Genomic DNA, 15,930 nt, shown 5'->3' on the forward strand with positions numbered 1-15,930 from the left:
AAAATATATCTGCATGCAAATATAACCATGCATCAATATATAAAAATTATGAATTTAATCTGTAGAATAACATAGTTTAAGTTTATTAAAAATAAAAGCGTGTGCAATCTTTTTTATAATTCAAAGATAAAAATTCGATAAAAAATTTATATCTATAATGAACAAAGATATTCACTGCTAAGTATACATATATATTTCCTATCAAAATGCGTAATCTCTGCAGTATATAAAAATGTGCTCCTGTGATGAAAAAATTAACTAAGTTAAACAAACTTATTAGTCTTAAACTGATTATAAGTTAAATTAAGTTCATAGATTATACATAAAGAGTTCTAATATAAAATATAACATCTCATTACTAATAAATAAATATATATCAGTTTAGGAATCTTTTACGTATTTTAGTATTTTTTTTTTTATATTTTATTAATTTTCTTCTGTTAAACATTTTTTTTCACTAAAATTTACCAAAATTACTGATTAATTGAAAATAATTTTTTTGATACAATAAATTATTTATTAATATATATATATATATATATATATATATATATATCACAGTATATATTTAATAGAGCATAACATTAAAATAGTTATGCGTGTGTATTAATGAAAAATGAAAAAATAGAACGTACACATTCAATTTGCTTACTTATGGAAAAACATGAAGGCTAAATAAATGCTAATTAAAGCAATTTATAACTTACTTGAATTGTAAGTCGAAAATATATAACGATGAATAAGTCATAAAATCGATGATATCGTAAATTTAATGCATATACAAAATATTTCAGACAATCTAATTAATTTATAAAACATCTGGCTTTTCATGAAAGATTGCGCTTCTGGAATTAAGATTTCTTAGATTTAACAGATTAAATATTTAAAAAATAATTATTTTTTATAATTATAATTATTTATAAAATAAAATTTATATGCGAATTATAGATCTTAATAGATTTTCTAAATAATTTAAAATCTAATTTTTTTATAAGCGAATAAAAAAAGAAATTACAAATTTAAAGGTTTAAAACAATAAATATATAACAAAAAAAATTATTTTCTTAATTAAATTTTGAGAATTTTAATTTTTTTTAAATTTAGTTACACAAACATTATATAATATATCCTTATATATAAGACATTATATAATATATATATATATATATATATATATATATATATATATATATATAAATATATATTTATATAAATACATGTATATAAATATATAAATCGATAAACTGGAATGAAAGAGAGTTGTGTTACACAATATAATATTTCATTTATTTTTTATATTTTTCCTAAGAAAAAAATAATAAATTTTATATTATTATTATTGTCATAATTATTGTGTATTCGATAAGAATGATCTTGTCTTATATATTAAAATTAAATTCGTATAAAAGAGTAATATTATAAATTGTTGATAAATTAATTTTTGTCTACTTTCTAGAAGCGTTATCTTATTTATACTCATAATTATTTTAAAAGTTAGATATAATTTAAAACAAATATTTCAGGATAGTCTCTCCCGCTCTTTCTCTCCATCTTCTTCGCATTAAATAATTCTAAAATTAAAGCAATTAAGAAAAAAGATATCTCTTTTGTTTTCCCCCTGTGCGTTGAAACATGTTCGATTCCGTAACACGACGTGTCTTCAGATGCGACACGTGCTTCTCGCGACGGTGTATCTCTCCTTTTTCGAAACCGTTCCCCGTGGATAGAGTTTGGTTACGCCGTTTCTGCTTATTCGGCACATACGACCGGACGTGACGTCACTGGAACTACGCGGAGTGTTGATTGCAGATGTCAAATGCGACCTGACACCCGAGGAGTTCTGCCTTCTCGTTGTGATTCACTCGCGTTATACCGCTGTTGTTCTGTATGCAACAGATTTCGATCAGATACAAGCGGCATCGATGTTTGATTGAAGAAATTTTTTTTTTTTTAGTAACTCGAAATGCCCTCTCTGATATTAAAAAAAAATTTGTTCCTCGTATAAAACGTTTCTTCCAAAGAAATAAATTTTCTTATGCGACGACGAATGCGTTCTGATATGCAAAAAAATTATCTTAATCATTAATACTGTGTTTGAAATAAATAATCTAATTTAAAATTTTTATTTGACGAACAAAAAAATTATTAAAATCTAAAAATAAAATTTATATATAATTATATATAAAATGAAGTTATACAAATAAATTATACAATTAAATATATAAGCATTTTTTTGTCACTTATTCAAATTTTATTTTAAAAAAACTTTGGGAAAAGTATTTCTTTAATTATTTTTAATTTATAAATTAATATGTAATTTATTTTAATTACTTTTTAAATTATGCTTTTTTTATTTTTCCTGTACATACAGACCGAAACAAAAGATATATTATATAATATATAATTTATATAATTTATATATTATATAATATATTTATATTTAAATTATATATGAACTTTTTTCTCGGGAAAAATTTTAATTTATCAGTTTATCGAGAAAATATTATTATTAATAGATAGTAAGGTATATCATAAGACAACCTAGTTGTCTCTTAAGATAAAAATAGCTTCTTGTTACTTAATATAAGATTATATTTGATTATAATAAGTAGGAGGGGGTACATTGTTACTTATTATATCTTATTCTACCTTTTCATAATTTTATATTTAAATTTATAAACACATATCAAACATTGTCAATTTTTTTTAAATTAACAATTCTAAAGGATAAATATATAATTACATAAAATAATATCATAAATTTCTATAATTAAATTAAATACATAATAATTAATTTTACAAAAGATTAAGAAAAAAATTGCTCACAAAATTTGATTGATCAAACAATGAATAAATTTACATAAATATTCCACAATTATTCCGGCAACCAGGATCTTATTTCGTTAAATAAGATTTGTAGTCGAATTACCACAATGTTATCGTACAGTGTTTATAAATTTCCACAATGTAATCGTATGACAAAGATATATATTCCCCATCCTAATCAGTCGCGATTGTTGTTATGTCTTCAGTAACATCTCACGTAAAGAGCTTCACGTAGAAAAATTACGTCATTACGAGATATACTTCTGAGTTGATCGACTCCGATAAATAATACCAGTGTGTTTGCTGTTATCTAAATATAGATGATTATCTAAATTATTTAGAATTATTATATTTAGTATAATTTATAAATAAAAATATGAATACATATATTTTTTATAATTTACATTTTTGTAATAACTGTATTTACATAAGCAGTCTTAAAAATTATTATCTAGAAAATTAGAGAATCGCCATATAATTCAGATGAATCCAGATGAATCGCCATATAATTTTATCTTTTATAGCTAGACATAATTATATATAATTTTTATCTTTTATATCTAGATATATTTAAAAAATTATCTTCATCTAATTTAAGATAAATTTACACATTTTTATCTCATCTTTATCTAGCTAAAGATTATATTTAAAAAATCATCTTCATCTAATTTAAGATAAATTTACACATTTTTATCTCATCTTTATCTAGATAAAGATTAGATAAAAATGTGTAAATTTATCTTAAATTAGATAAAAATGATTTTTTAAATATATCTAGATATAAATATATTTGAATCCTACATACAAATTATTTATTATAGATAAAAAATTTCAAAAAAGAATTCAACATATGAGACAATATAGACCTTTACTTTATATAGTATACATATATTTATTGTAAAATATAATTTTTATATATATAACATAAATAAATAAATAATTATTTCGAAAATTATTTTAAAATTAGCTAGCTAATTTTAAAATGATCCAAGCAACAATACTGAATAATACACACGGGTTTAAGCACACGCAAATGAGGTCGTGACCGTAGTTGGCCTTTTTTCTAGCTTACTACTAAGTATCGATGCTGTTCCAGATTAGAGCGCGTGCTTCCCCCTTCTCTCTGTGTTCGTCAAGTTAAAAAGAGCGTTGCAAAAATGTCTTCGCGCGTGCAATCTCGGGTGCACGAAGGTCGCCGGTTTTCAGAGATATCACGGTGCACATCGTCGCGATACGATCCGATGCAACGCGATGCGACGCGACGTGATACGTTTCTCGTATGCATCGCCGTAGTCAGCAATTGGCTTACAAGAGAGCTCTCGCGGCCACCGGTTATTAATAATTCGTTACTAGGAAGTCCAGCCCCTGCAAATGTGCGAGCGAGTAGAATCAATTCCGACTGTGCAACACCGAACGATATCGTTAAGAAAGCTATAACGTGTCGCTTACTATGTATTATTGAGTGCCCGCCTATCTCGGTTGACCAGAATTGTTTTACACGGGAGAATAATATTGCGTTATGTATTCAGAGACTGATACAAGATTTTCGATTTTTTTTACATTAATTATAATTTATCAAAATTTTATTCATATAATTTTATTTATATGTAATATTTCCCATACAGCACACAAGTTTGCAGCAATATTGCAACAACATTGCAATATTGTACATTGCAGCAACATTTCAGAAATATTATGAAAATAAAATTTACGCAAAAAATATTATATAGGTACAGAACATTCAGTCCGATTTGGCACATTTCCAATAATCCAATAGTAATATTACATATATATTCAATATTAAATATATATATAGTAATATTACATATATAAAGCGGACATTTTACCGTTGCTGCAACCTTGCAGCAAGATTGCTGCAACATTTCACAATGTTTATGCAATGTTGTAATATTGCAATGAAATGTTGCCACAATGCTGCTGCAATCTTGTTGTGCTGTATGGATTATATATAATATTTATTTATATATAATATTTATATTTTATTTATATACAATTTAATTTAGATAACACTGTAGTAACTTTGTATCGTCAAATAATAGACAAGAATAGAGCGCAAGACATAAAAAGCGCCTCGCTGGGGGATGATCGGCCTAGCTATTAAATTTAATAGCTATGGAAAAAGTGCGCTTTCGATCGTTCGATTCTGAAAAGCTCGTCTTTCACGTCCTCGCCCTCTTCTTGCGCTAAAACAATAAAAATGCGCCATTAATAACGGCTGAGTGACAAATATGACGGAACTTCCGACGCCGGACCGGAAACCGCTAAATGCACCCCCATCCCGACCGCAATTCCCACAAATATGGTATTCCTTGGCGATTCTCCGCTATATTCCGTACTGTCCGTCGTTTCCTTCCTTTCTTCTTACGCTTCTCTCCTCTGATATATGACTTGCCATCTACTCATAATCACCGATGTGCAAAACTTCGTCCAAGTTTTACATAGAATGAATCTTTTCCTACACGCTTAGAAAATTCTAAGGACGAAAATAGCAGAGAAGAGAGAGAAATATATATATATATATATATATATATATATATATATATATAATTTTGTTAATGTCAAGCGACATTTTTTATGCAAAAAAAATAATTGTTTATGTGTATCGTGAGAAACTTATCATTGCGCTGTAAAATTTTTTTTTACAATTAAGGGGATGCTGCCGTAGTTCTGTTTTACCGAAGTTAGGTTAGGTTCACTTTTTATTGAGAATATACAGATTGAAAAATCCTCCACAATAAAGTATTATTTTTCTGTATTATTCTTTCATGTTATCTCTATTGAGAGCGCCATATTTTGTGCACAAATAAACTGCAGAACTTTTGTATTAAATATGTATAGTTATGAGCTGATGCAAGAGGCCGATAAAAGAACTGTAATTTTTGAACTTTTATCGTTTTTTATACGAAATTACAACGCTTCCCGTTCATTATTATCAGTACTTTAATTGTAAAGAAGGATTTTTCAATCTATATAACCAATAAAAAGAAAAGCTCTTGAACTCAAAGTCGATAAAACAGACGTGGTCAGCATCCCCTTAATATTAATTCAGCAAGGACAATAATTGTGTATAATTAATATTTTAATAAATGTATATGTATACGAACGATTTTTTTCATATTGAAAAATAGAAAATTAATTTTTAAATAAATTATTTTTTGTTTGGATATTTAAAAGTCAATTAGAAAAAAAATAAAATTGTAAGGATTATTCTATAATCTTAAAAACGTAAAACAATTTTCTATAAAAATCAGAGCAACACGTATACATAATAAATATATTTAGAATATAATAAAATAAATTTTATGTACGGGGTGTCCTCAGAATCCTGCAACAGTTAAATATCTCAAAAACAAAGGCTTTTTGAAAAAACATGTTTCAAATAAAAGTTGTAGAGCTTTAAGTGGCGCATTATTTTTTAAAATAAAAACCCCTATTTTTTATTGCACATCTTTGTAGCTTATCTCGAAAACTTTTCAAAATACTATAATAAAGTCTTTTTTCATACAGTGTTTTTCGAATTATAATATTTAAAGTTTACAATATTTTGACATAAAATACAAAATATCTTGTAAGATTTATTTATATCTTGTAAGATTTATTTATATTTATGAAACAACTTAAAAATTTTTTTTCTTTTCCATCAATCATGTTTTTTTCTACATATAATATATAAAATTAAAAAAAATTATTTTGCGTCGGTTCAAGTTTCTCTTTCTCTCTCTCAATAATATTGTAATGATTAAACATAAAATTGTTTACCAATCAAAAGTTGGAAGCAAACGTTTTGTAATCACGACGACATTTGATTGTTCCTGGAACCGATATACGACGATGATCCGAGAATAATTGAGGCACGAACGGCAAACAAATTCCGCGCCCCCTTTCTGGCGATTTCTACTTCATTGTCATCTGTCATCGCGCCCGGGATAAATGAGCGACATATACACACACACGTACACATACATACACACATGTGAACAATTCGCTCGAGGATTATCCGTCGGAAATGTAGGCAGAAGGTAGAAGTTGCGGTCCTCGAACGTCTCGATTAAGTATTCGATCACTACAACGGAATATTTGTGACAATAAGTGAATTGCACGACGAATTTTTTGGCTTTTATTGCGATTTTTTCGATCATTGACAAAATATTTTTCAAGATCTTAGGTTTAAATTCATTTTTGTAATTATCGAGCAAGAATTCACGGATGAAAAGAATGCTTTATTAATTTTAAAGCTATTATAATTAAAAATTATTCTAAAATAATACCTATATTTTTTTACTAAAAGAGTACAAAGTAACGAAAGTATAATATATGAAAAATGTTAGTTATACTATAAAAAATTGTTTTTTTCTAGCATTATCAACGAATTTTTTCTATACCACAAAATAGTATTTTAAAAACATTAATTATTTTGTGTTTACTAACTTTTTTTATATATGTGTTTAAGATTTTTAAATTAATTGTTTACTCTAAAGAAATGATATTTCTTGAATGCAACAATGTGCCTCATTCTTAATGAAAAATGTTCAATTTTTTAAGAAAATTATTAATAAAGGATAATAATAATGTTAATGACTAATTATAAATATAAAATAAATAATAAAAAATAAATAAATAAATAATAAATAATAAATCAATAAATAATAAATTATGATATCATGATGAGACCGACTTAAAGATGAAAGAAATGTTTTATAATCTTTCATATAATTAATTTTTCTGAATATTTGGCATAAAAAGTTATAAGAATGGTCGAAAATGAACGATTTACAAGATATTTTATACTTTAGTCTGATATATATTTGATGTAAAATTTGAAATATTTCTTTGCGACCATTTTATTTTAAACAGTTTACTTTATTCCAAATTCATTGAATATCATATTTAATGATTTATTTGCATTCTTAAAGTTTAGTTTATGAAAAGACTTTTTTCTATTTTCAACAATTCTCTTCGATTATTTAAATCATCTAATTACCTGGATATTTTTGTAGAGAAAAAAATAAATTCCAAAAAAATGCTATCATATAACAGATAACATATAAACACTTCGAGAATTTCGTCAAAAATGATTCAATTCAAATAATTTATTCGAGATTCGCTATTGAAATCTTTTTACGATAGATGAGGATAAAACACTCAGTATATAATTGAACAAAAATAGCGATTGTTGCAACGACAAATAATGCTGGCTCGGCGAATGAGTTGTTTTTCTAGCGATAAGCAACGCGGTTGCTTATAGCAAAAATTTAACACGTGCTCTTGAATGCCGTTACCCAGTTTTACCATGATGCATGTATGTGTACATGCAAGGTCGCTGTATATTTTCTATTACGGAAGTAATAAGAGCCCGTTTATAGAAGATCTGTTTCAACTATAGCGCAGAGTTCTATTTATAATTTTCGAGATATTCGAAATAATATAAGGATAATTTATAGTAAGGATAATTTATTATTTAGTTATTATTTATTTATTTATTTATTTATTTTATTATTTATTTTATATTTATAATTAGTCAAACATTATTATCAATTTAATTCTAACGAAAAAATTTAGTTTCGTTGGGATAACGCACTGTCATCCGCGATTTGGCTCTTATTGCCTGTTTGACACTTTAAATTTATATTATTATCATCTTTTATATTTTTCTGAAAAAAATTAATTAAAAAAATGAATTTTAATAAAAAAGATATCCAAGAAATTATATATAAATATATATGTTCGTTATAAAAAAATTACATATTATTTTATATATATTATACTTATATTAATACTATATATTATACTCTTGTATATTATTATATGTTAATACTTACATATTAATATATTATATATTATATATTAATACTTATATATTATATATTAAAATCTTTCTTTTTAATTTAATATTGGTTTATATAAATAAAAAAAATGTATTGCACCTAGTTTCTGCATTCGGTCTATTTACTGAATTTTGTATTTATGTATCAGAGCTTTTCGTTTTAAAATAATCTCATAAGTAGATTATCGCGAGTACACGGTAACTTAATAAGGATGTGATATGAAAATTATTTATCTCTTATACTCTGTTAGGGTCCTCTTCTCGAAAGAAAGGAGAAAAAAGAAAACTTGGTTTGTCATTACAAACTATCATAATTATGATAACAATTCGTGGCAGCCACAACATATATAATCAAAATTATGAATTATGAAGCAATTTATGATGTATATAGAGCATTTTTTCAAGACTTTATAAATATAAATAAGATTCCACAAATATGTTTTTTCTATATATTGTTTACAATATATTAAATTACATAAAGTATGTAAAATTTTGTTGTTGCAATTTCTATCGAAAATTATGGACAGTTTAAAATAGGCTTAAAAATTCTATTGCGACAGTAAAGTATGATAATGTAGCTATCGTGTGATAACCTTAGCACTTTTGTGACATTGCTGCACAAGGTGATCTTCACCACAAAACAGGGAAATATATAAGGAAAAAACGAAGGGTATTGAAAAATCAATCCAAAAATCATGTTTGCCATGTGCATTCTGTAACATTTCCTGTACAGCATTTATGAAATATTTATGAAATATAGAACTTATTCTGTTGCCAACTTTTCATATAATTTTTTACATTTATATATAAATATATTTACATATACGTACAACATTTAAATATTTATTAAAATTATAATTCTTTATTGCAATTATAATTTCTAAAATTTTATTTGTTTAAAATTTAATTAATGTATTAATTTGTAAGTAGATTGATTGATAAGTATTTTTTTACTAATAATTTTTATAATTTTTTGTAAAGAAATAGAATTCTTTATTGAAATTATAATTTCTAAAATCTTAATTTTATTTAAATTTAATTAATGTTTTAACTAAGTACTTTTTATTAATAATACTTTTTAATATCAGCACATATTTATATATTTTTTAAATACTTTCAAGAATTCAAAAAATTTTTGTTTTAAAATTTATAATAAATTATTTATATTATTAAACATATAGGGTATGTAGTAATATATATAAATTTATTTTACTATATGTATATAGATACATATATATATATAAAACACAAATATATAATATATAAAATATAAAATATGATGTAAAATAATATAAAATGATAAAATATAAATTAAATATATAATGTAATAATAATGAATATATATTTATGTAAGTTTTTAGATGTTTTTTCTTTTTTTTTATTAAAATTAATTTCCTGGGTTTCAAATAAATGATCCCATACAGCACAATAAGATTACAGCAGTATTGTGGCAACATTTTATTGCAATATTACAACATTGCATAAACATTGTGAAATGTTGCAGCAATCTTGCAAGGTTGCAGTACCGATAAAATGTCCGCTTTCAGAAATATTGTTCTATAACATTGTAGCAATTATTGCAATAAAATATATATGTAATATTACTATTAAATTATTAGAAATGTGCCAAATACATGATTGGACTGAATGTTCTGTACTTGATATTTTTTGCGTAAATTTTATTTTCATAATATTTCGGAAATGTTGCTGCAACGTTGTTTAAAATATATTGCAAATGCATGCCTATATAATATTTCTGCAGTATTGTTATGCAATGTACAATATTGCAATGTTGTTTAAAATATATTGCAAATGCGTGACTCTATAATATTTCTGCAATATTGCTATGCAATGTACAATATTGCAATGTTGTTTAAAATATATTGCAAATGCGTGCCTCTATAATATTTCTGCAATATTGCTATGCAATGTACAATATTGCAATGTTGTTGCAATATTGCTGCAAACGTGTGCTGTATGGAATTTATTCGGCAGTATTGAGATAAATATTTTGTCGAATTCAATAAACCTTTTTTTCAGTGCATATTCGTACTGTATTTCGGGATTAGTCGAGGAAAACCGAAATTATCGGGTGCCTTGCACCGCGTAAAAGCTGTCGCGAAACGATGCTGAAGAGGGGATCAATATCGAATGACGCGTGAAATTTCGATTGCGCCTGGATCAACGCGTGCAGTAACACTTTCTGCCGGGAAGAAAAATTTCTCTATCGATTGCAGAGGTGGGTTCATTGGTAGATAGGTTGGTTTGCCGGCTGACTGGTTGGTATCGATGTGCAGGCTGGCAAGCGGGCTATGCTGGCTCAGCACTCTCCCTCATCTTCCTCCTCTTCACTCCTGCGCGTCCTCGCCGCCGCCTTCGCTCCCAATTCCGTAGCCATAGCCGTAGCCTTAATCTTGCTGTGCGAGCCTCGTCTCCAAATTTCTCCATAAACTCGAGTCCTCTTCGAAGGCTGCTTTTATTTTCATTTGCGGGAGGGAAGATTAACCCCTGAAAATTAACGCCGGCCTTTCTTTATTCTTAATTTTCTCATATGTGCACTTTAGCCTTCCTTTGTTTATTTCTTGGAACACACTTAGCGGATCGTGTTTTGCTGGGAGAAAAATATGATAATTGATATAACCTCTTTTATTTGTTGCACAACTTTTCATTTATAACGATAGATAGTTTTGTCCACTTTTTTTCTCTATTCAATTTATATTTGTGTGATTTTATAAAATTAATCTGTACTGATTATTCTATAGCTTTTCTTATGTATCCTCTTCTCTGGAGTTTCCAATAAATTCTATATTTGCTAAATTTTTATTGTTTATAATTGAAAATTGACAATTGAATTTTTTTTAAATCCAAGATTGATCAGAGAATTTACGTAAATAAATAGAAGCAGATTACACAGAAAATACACCGTGTATATTTTTTTATAAAAAATGTTTTATAATTTGCATTAAACCTTGTCAGTGCAAATATCGAGATATGAATAAACTATATATAAGACAGGAAAATAAAAGATTCTTCTTCATAAGTAAAAGTTTGAACAAGTAAATAATGAAATTTCTTTTTTCAATTTAAAGTAAATATTATTTCAAAAGAATGTTATGTTTTACTTTAAAATAAAATATCCATACATATTCTTTATTTTTAATTAAATACACATATATATATGTATGTATATATATATATATATATATATGTGTGTGTGTGTGTGTGTGTGTGTGTTGTGTGTGCAAGTAAAAATAAAAAAATGATTAGAAATTGATGTGTTATAGGGAGTGTTTCAATAATATTAATATGTCTCCGTGTATTTTAGCTATCATTTGAAAAAAAATTAGAGATAAAATAAAATCAAAAATTCTAATATGAAAATATCGAGATACAGCGGTTTTTGAATTATAAATAATCAAAGTGTCAGCCAATGAGAGATATATTGCGTAGAACTCGCCCAGGCCCGTAACTATAATACACTTACACACTGATCCGTTATCTGTTATTGATTTCTACAACACAGGTAAATAAATTAATTGATTTTCACAAATACTTCTCCCAAAGTTGCGCTTAGATCATTTTAAAATTAGCTGGATAAAGATGAGATGAAAATTAAAATAAAGATGATTTTGTTTTAAATGTATCTAGATAAAATTATATGGCGATGCATCTAGATAATTTCCAGATAATATTATTTTTCACACCGCTTAGGTAAACACAGTTATAAAAAAATATAAATTGCAAAAGGGATATAAAAATATATTTTTATTCAGTTTTTATCGTTTACTTATTGTTCCACTTTAAATCAAAATATCTGATATATTATTCTAGATAATTTAGTAAAGATTACACTTTTTTCATCTAAGATGCAGATATAAATAATATATATTTTTATTATCTATGTAAAGTTAAGATGACATCAAAATATCATCTAGATAATCATCTATAGAATTTTATTTAGATAACAAACTGACTTCTCCAATCAAAGCAAAAATAAACCTCGTTTATTCTTAAATATGTGTATGTGTAGGAAGATATTAAATTTATTAGTCTAATTAAATGCAATGATTAATGAACCATTTAAATTGTAGTATTATTTAAAAAAGAATTAAATGTTTTTTTACATATAATATTTATTACACTTGTTAATATTATTATTACAACTTGTTAATATTAACTAACCATCATATATCTAGAAGAGAAACAATAAAATCAGCTGTGCGGTAAAAATCGATATCACCTGACGTGTAAAAATCAATGACAGATGACAGATCGGCATCAGTGGCAAACTTTAATTGCTTATAGCCTCGATATTTTTGTATTAAGAGAATTTGACTTTATTTTACCTCTAGAATGTACAATTAAAGTATTAATGGAAGTTGTGAGACATTCTGTAGAATAATATAAGTCATTTTTTTTCATTAAATTACTTGATATTTTAAACAGATTCATAATTTTTTTGAATTAATAATGTTATATGTAAAATTTAACAAAGGTATATCTGGACACATACCATGCATGTCTGTGTATGTAAAAGATTGTGTAATATGTTAAAATAAATTACAAAATATGTAATCAATTTTTTAAGAATTTTAATATATTAATTAATAAAAAGACTCGAATTAGAAAAATATATCAATTTTTAAAAACAAAAGTGATTTAAAAATCTCAGAATATTTCTTAACGTTATAAGAATTCTATATACATATATGTATATCTTTTACTTCCTTTACATATATTATTTTTATCTTTAAGACATTTTTTCTACTTAAGATACAACATGTATTATTATTATTATTATTTTTAAAGATAGAGAAATAAAATAAAAAAAAATGTAAGCAGAGAATTAAAAATTAATATTATTAATTTCATATTGATTTGTTTTGTTAATAGTAATTAATATAATTCATACATATATATACACTTTAATTAATTTAATTGTTAAAATAATTACGACAAAGGAAATAATTATATAAATAATTAATATCTATAAAATTTATTACACGATATTAATATTATAGTAACAAACAGGATTTAAAAAGTTTTGTTCTTAGAAATTCGAACTCCACTCGAAATTGATTGTTACAATCGAGTTGTTGTACTAGAAATTACGATTGTGTTTTTGTGGGAAGGAAACTATGCTATTAGCAATTTCAATTATGCGCTTCAACGAGCATAACGAATTGCAACAAGGGTGCATACGCACGCGACCGCGTTTGTAATTAATGAAAAGACCTGACATAGAGTACAATGACATGATTATATTCATTATTAGATTATATCCGTCAATTGCATTATTAAATTAAATATTTTGTTAGCATATTTAGAAATATGAATTAGTAGAAAAAAGTGCGCTTTTTTCTGTTAAACTATATTTTAAATATAATTAAATATATTTCTCTAATAGATAAACAAATATAATGCAAAAAATTGCATTAATTTTTATATATATAGTTTTAAAATAATTAATTTTTATAATAAAAATATTTTAGATTTTTATACAGAATTGTTTTTAGTGATTTATATTTATTTTTTAAATAATTTCTTTTAAATTTTATTTACTTCTTTTCTCCCTCGGATAATTTTTCATACTTTACAACAAAATTATAAGATAAAATCGAAGTATTTCAAATCGATACATTTTATTCGAAATAGATTTATTTTTTAAAAAGTTAATGTTACATATATTATAATGTTGATGACGTATCTGTCAAATTTTGACAGCTGTCAAATCAAATGAAATTGAAACAAATAAAATGTTAATTTTAAATGTTCAATTAACAAAATAATATTTATATAAAAGGTTAAGTTAAGTTAACAATTTTTTTCAATGTAAAAAATTCAAGAGGTTTTTTTAAAAAAAAAGCATCGATTGAAAAATTTCTTTTATTAGAATAAAAAATTCTAAGAATGTAAAAAAACTTTAAAACTTTGCTTTCTCTTAATTATATATTTTGATAAATTCTTGTTCGCATTAATAAAGTTTTGTAAATTTTACAAAAGGGACAAGAGTGATGTATTTAAAATCGTGCAACTAGTGCGTCTGGACGGGTGGAAAATTTCCGACACTTGTTACACTAAGAAATCGAATGGCATATATCGAGCGCGAATAAATGGCGAAGGTAAAACGCGGGAAGGAAACGATGGACGGAGGATGTTGAACTGCAGCGTCGACAAATTCCTTGCGCTCAACGAAATGGCCAGACCTATTGTCACCTCGCTCGTCACTATTTCGACTTTCTGGATGGTGATGATGATGCTTGCTCGCCTGTCGATGATGGTTATAATGCATTGAAAGATCTCATTTATGTTCGATTAGACCTTAAAGTTCAAGAAAGCATTTTGAGGTCTAGACGTGTTTAAAAAATGGAAAAGGAATGTAATATGATCAATGTTTTTAAAAGCTTAAACTTTTTTGCTAATTGAAGAATATTCCTATTTTTTGGAAACTATGTATACAATCGTGCGTGATTCGTAAGTATTATTTAATAATATTAAATGGTATAACTAAATGTAATTAATATATAATTATATTTGTGTCATTTAATAATATTATATTTTTATTAGATTATAGAGAATAAAACATTGTAAAATTGTTGAATTGTTTATAAGTTTAAAATGTAGCAGTTAAATTTATATATATAATTACACATAGTTATTCTCTGTAGTTTTACACATGTGCAATTTCATTATTGAAATGTTAATAATAATAATAATGTTTTTTTATAAATTAATATATTTGTTTATTAATTTATATTTATGTTCATTAATTAATGTTTATAATATAATATAATTAAAATCAGAATATACGAACTTAATTTAATTAGATAATAAAATTTACTTCTTTTAAAAAATATTATGATTCATATTTATTTCCAACATATATTTATAATGTAGGAAATACATATAAATTATAAGACAAAATTTTAAAATTACGTTTCTCTAACACATATATTTTGTTAAAGTTACAACAATAACGAATTTGTATTTTTCGACAAATTTTTGTTAATTGTTTCATCTGCCACATACGCATTAAAATGTATACAGGATATTTCAGAAGAAGGAATACAAACTTTGAGCATATATAAAATAATAAAAAAAAAACAAGATCTTAATAAACAAATTTTTTAAAATTGAATGTTTATCGAAATATAAACGAATGATAAAAATCCATCATAATATATAAGTTCACTCTATCAGTGTATCATATAAATACAACTCATTCATTAATTTTATTAGTAATATATCTTTATTAAAAT

Source organism: Nylanderia fulva, unplaced genomic scaffold (assembly GCF_048542155.1).
Source record: "Nylanderia fulva isolate GAGA-0341 unplaced genomic scaffold, ASM4854215v1 Scaffold55, whole genome shotgun sequence".
Classification (NCBI taxonomy): Eukaryota; Metazoa; Arthropoda; class Insecta; order Hymenoptera; family Formicidae; genus Nylanderia; species Nylanderia fulva.